Genomic DNA, 6,000 nt, shown 5'->3' on the forward strand with positions numbered 1-6,000 from the left:
TATTAATATTATATTTTTAAAATGTTATCCTTACAAAAAATGTGTTAGAATACACATAACAAAACATTGGAACGATACCAAAAATAATGTACATTTAGTCCACAATTTCACTCCAGCGTCACACGCTGTGTTTATATCAGAGTCTGCCTACTAGGGTATACAAATTATTGCATTTTTTTTATTTTTTTTTTGCATTGTATCTCTGACTTGTATCTTCTCTATGAAATAAAGAGAATGATGAAATTACATTACCTAAGTACATGAAAAATAATTAAACTATGAATTGACTAAACTTAATTAAGCTTGAATACTACTTAACAAGAAATACATAATAAAATACTTGTTTACAAAAAACAATGAATACCTCTACCACTTATAGAGCGACCATTATGCTGTCAATAACTTAAGGAATTATAGAGTTAAAAAAAGGAACATCGGTTTACCTCGCTTCATTACCCATTCCCCTTTCTGAGAAGTAAACCATGGTTTGAGCGACTGTATAAATCTACTAGACTTTATAATATTCCAATAGATCTAAACCTAGAAGAAGATACGCCAAAAGTTCCTGAACATTAATTTATTAAACTCTCGCCAAATAAAAAGCTTACATGTGGAAGAACCTGAAGACGTTTAGTCCTTTTAAGATAAATATTTTCTAGTTCTCAACACAAATTTAGATTTCTTTCTTTTTATAGTTAGAAAATTAAAAACGATCAAACTAAAGTTTCCCAAGTGTGGCCAATGAGCTAGTCATTCTTGTCCCAACGATATGCATCAGTTATCTAACCCAACGATATGCATCAGTTATCTAACCCAACGATATGCATCAGTTATCTAACCCAACAAAATGCATCAGTTATCTAACCCAACGATATGCATCAGTTATCTAACCCAACGATATGCATCAGTTATCTAACCCAACGATATGCATCAGTTATCTATACAACGATATGCATCAGTTATCTAACCCAACGAAATGCATCAGTTATCTAACCCAACGATATGCATCAGTTATCTAACCCAACGATATGCATCAGTTATCTAACCCAACGATATGCATCAGTTATCTAACCCAACGATATGCATCAGTTATCTAACCCAACGAAATGCATCAGTTATCTAACCCAACGATATGCATCAGTTATCTAACCCAACGATATGCATCAGTTATCTAACCCAACGATATGCATCAGTTATCTAACCCAACGATATGCATCAGTTATCTAAACCAACGATATGCATCAGTTATCTAACCCAACGATATGCATCAGTTATCTAACCCAACGATATGCATCAGTTATCTAACCCAACGATATGCATCAGTTATCTAACCCAACGATATGCATCAGTTATCTAACCCAACGATATGCATCAGTTATCTAACCCAACGATATGCATCAGTTATCTAACCCAACGATATGCATCAGTTATCTAACCCAACGATATGCATCAGTTATCTAACCCAACGATATGCATCAGTTATCTAATCAACGATGTGCATCAGTTATCTAACCCAACGATATGCATCAGTTATCTAACCCAACGATATGCATCAGTTATCTAACCCAACGATATGCATCAGTTATCTAACCCAACGATATGCATCAGTTATCTAACCCAACGATATGCATCAGTTATCTAACCCAACGATATGCATCAGTTATCTAACCCAACGATATGCATCAGTTATCTAACCCAACGATATGCATCAGTTATCTAACCGAAAGTGGGATGAAGACTTATTTTGTCAGGTTCAAGGAATAATGGTGCGAAATTTCAACTAAATCCGAGACATTCTGAGCTTGGGTGTGGAAAATTAACGTGTACAACAATTGTAGAGGACAGACAGACAGACAGAAAGACAGACAGACAGTCAGAAAGTCAGAGTGAGTTGATATATGCTTTGTAAAAAAAAAAAATTTCTCACTTTATGTTGAAATAATTTAGTTAACTAAACATTCACATTTTATTTGTCGTTGAAGGTTGAATGCCCTCTCCTAATCTACCTTAAGCAGACCCTACTACCACTACAGCCCAACATAACCAACAATACGGCAGTGCTACAACTGAAGAAAACAGCACACTATTTTTCCTTGGCACAGTCTGCAAAAGAGCTGACAGCTCTGCAGCCAAAAGCTGGCTGGAACCGAAGAAGAAGAAGAATTTATCATTGAAAAAAAAAGGAACAAATTAGCCAGTAAGAGAATCAAAGCCACTTCATTGGCATTATTACATCTACGGTCTACCAACTTTGCTTTACTTCCATACTTGCGAAATTTAGGCTTCAAGTAAAGAACTCATTTTTTGACATGATATATCAATATTTTGTCCATCTTCCTTCCCCCATTTGATTATGAAAAAAGTGTTATCTAGTAGAGGAACTTTGTTTTTCAAAACTCTACATGCTTTTGATAAATTCAATAAATGGATCAAAGAATTGGGCATGTCCATCAACACAAAAAATACAACATATATCATCTTCTCACTATCAAAACAAACAATAAAAAAAACATTAGATAAAAAAGAAAACAAATGACAGTACTACATATATTGGAGTCACCTCAGACCCGAGATGAACCTGAAAATATAAATAGAAGAAACAGAGTAAAGGCATCCAGAGATAATCTCTTATGAAATAAATTGCTGGTACAGACTGGGAGAGCTAATCACAACATTCTTAAAAAGACCTATACTAGATACATAAGACTTGGTGTCACAGCGTATGGCTCAGCAGCCCAAACCAACCAAAGAAAAATAGATAATGTTCAAAACATATTGGTCTAAGGATAAGGACAGGAGCAATCAAAACAACACCCACAAGAGCTGTGGATGAAACCGCTGCGCTGGTCTCTCTGGATGAAAGAAGAGAAATAAAAATTCTTTTCTAATTCACTAAAATGAAAACCTTAAACAGGAACCCACTCAAAACTAAAAATCCACAAAACTGGCACTAAAGAAAGAAACACCAACTTGAAAAAAATAACTCTTGAATTTACGAAACAACACAATAACACAATGACACTCCACCCTGGGACCAAAGCTCTCTTTCTTCTATAAGAGACCATATTGATAATATAATTTTAAAAAATCTGACTACATTTTAACAGAGCTCAAGGAAAAGTGAACTATTTTCTACAAATTTATTTTTATAAATGTTTTTTTTTAATTTTTAGTCTAGATCTATTACAAACAGTGGCGTATCTAGGAATTCGCCATCATTTGGGGGCCCGGAGGATTAACCTCTTTGGGGGCCCCTGAATTTCGCTTAATATTTAATATTGAGTGTAAAAAACACTCATTTAGAGCCCCCCTCAAGTGGGGGGCCGGGGTGTTTTCAAATTCTCCCCCCTTCCTCCCACCACTCTAGCTACGCCTCTGATTACACATTTAAGTACATGACTGATCCAAACTAATTGTTATAAGTACGCTTAATATAAGCTTTGTTTTTTTTTAAGTATTTTTTTCCACTTGAAAACAAACTATACAACCTATTATCAAAAAGAAGACTTCTGGACCTTTTGGTAATAAAATTAAATATAATTTCAGTCAGACGAGCCATTTCTGAGTCATTTGGTTTTGTTTTTTAACTTGAAAACAAACTGAATAATTGATTATTGATATGAGATTTCTGACTTATTATTTTTTTTTTTTATTTTTTTTTTTTTTTTGCCTTGTGGAGAAATCAGCTTTTCAATAGTTTTCCTTTTTTTTTTTATCCATTTATGACAGACCGACGGACAGACGACAAAAAACTTATTGTACTTTTTCTTCTTAAAAGAGTCGGTCGCTAACAAAGATTTTTAAAAAATCAATATATTATTTGCAAATGGAACATGTCCAATTTGATCTTTTGCTTCCCATATGTGCTCCAAGGTTCGCTGCTGTACAATAAGGTACTCTGGATACATGCGTTACAGACAAATTTAACTTTTTTTTTTCGATATGAGTTTAATTTTCGCCCTCAAGCATGAGTCTAGCAGCCTTCACAATGCGATTTTTATTTAAATCCCCTCTATGGGGACAGGTCGTCGTTGATTGTTTATCAACATTAAACGAAGAAAATATATATTGATAATGCATCTCTCAGTTCATACTATTTATTTTAATGGGAAATATTAATACAGAATTGGGCTAAATATTGGATCTGGGCTATGTGATTCTTTCTATATGTTTGAATCCACGTATTTTATATCCTTAAAGATAGTGACATAAGGAATGCATGCTTCCTGAAGTGAACGGGTATACCTATAATTACGCCAATATTTTATAACGCTATTGTCATTTAGCGTTGTGTACTCTTAGTGCGCACTGTGTACTCTCTATTGAGATTGTCAAGATAAAATGTAAATTCTAAACTATGTCTAGGACGCTATATTTAGAGATCAGTGTAGCCAAGTAAATAACTGCTTTAATTAGTGTAGCCAAGTAAATAACTGCTTTAATTAGTGTAGCCAAGTAAATAACTGCTTTAATTAGTGTAGCCAAGTAAATAACTTCTTTAATTAGTGTAGCCAAGTAAATAACTGCTTTAATTAGTGTAGCCAAGTAAATAACTGCTTTAATTAGTGTAGCCAAGTAAATAACTGCTTTAATTAGTGTAGCCAAGTAAATAACTGCTTTAATTAGTATAGCCAAGTAAATAACTGCTTTAATTAGTGTAGCCAAGTAAATAACTGCTTTAATTAGTGTAGCCAAGTAAATAACTGCTTTAATTAGTGTAGCCAAGTAACTGCTTTAATTAGTGTAGCCAAGTAAATAACTGCTTTAATTAGTGTAGCCAAGTAAATAACTGCTTTAATTAGTGTAGCCAAGTAAATAACTGCTTTAATTAGTATAGCCAAGTAAATAACTGCTTTAATTAGTGTAGCCAAGTAAATAACTGCTTTAATTAGTGTAGACAAGTAACTGCTTAATTAGTGTAGCCAAGTAAATAACTGCTTTAATTAGTGTAGCCAAGTAAATAACTGCTTTAATTAGTGTAGCCAAGTAAATAACTGCTTTAATTAGTGTAGCCAAGTAAATAACTGCTTTAATTAGTGTAGCCAAGTAAATAACTGCTTTAATTAGTGTAGCCAAGTAAATAACTGCTTTAATTAGTGTAACCAAGTAAATAACTGCTTTAATTAGTGTAGCCAAGTAAATAACTGCTTTAATTAGTGTAGCCAAGTAACTGCTTTAATTAGTGTAGCCAAGTAAATAACTGCTTTAATTAGTGTAGACAAGTAACTGCTTAATTAGTGTAGCCAAGTAAATAACTGCTCTAATTAGTGTAGCCAAGTAAATAACTGCTTTTATTAGTTTTTGCTACTAACGAAATAGCTTGAAATTGAAATTTGATTTTACAGTTCTGAAAGAAGCAAAACATCTATCTTATGTCGTATAAATTATATTTTCTGTTCATTGGGCACACCAAATAGCTAGCAATTATTTATAGCTATTCGTCATAGGTGAAAATATCCAATTCTGTATTTAGATCTAGACAAACGAGACACTAGACACACTAGTCACAGTAGACACACGAGACACAGTAGACATACGAAACACTAGACACACGAGACTCTAGACAAACGAGACATACGAGACACTAGACAAACGAGACACTAGACACACGAGACACACGAGACACTAGACAGACTATATCTATAAGTATAATTGATAATGTCCTAGCAAACCTTACAAAAACAATTTAACCTTCATTAGTGTCATCCCCGCTCCAAAGATTATAGAAGAATGCAGTAGTTTTTACGAGACATTCAGACCGAACTTTGACCTTAATATTTGGATTATATTTAACGATGATCAAGTTAAAAAAAATGTTACGAAAAAAAATCTGCTTTGTATGAAATAGAAAATCCGTTGGAATTGTCATCGATTGAAATAGAAATGGATTTTTTTTTGTTAAAAGGGAACGTAAAAGCAGCTTATATAAAATTACTTTTAATCGTTCGAATATTTGTATATGACAATATCATTGAAGTTAAAAATGCAAAGTTTCAAAGT

Source organism: Biomphalaria glabrata, chromosome 4 (assembly GCF_947242115.1).
Source record: "Biomphalaria glabrata chromosome 4, xgBioGlab47.1, whole genome shotgun sequence".
In the NCBI taxonomy this organism is placed as follows: domain Eukaryota; kingdom Metazoa; phylum Mollusca; class Gastropoda; family Planorbidae; genus Biomphalaria; species Biomphalaria glabrata.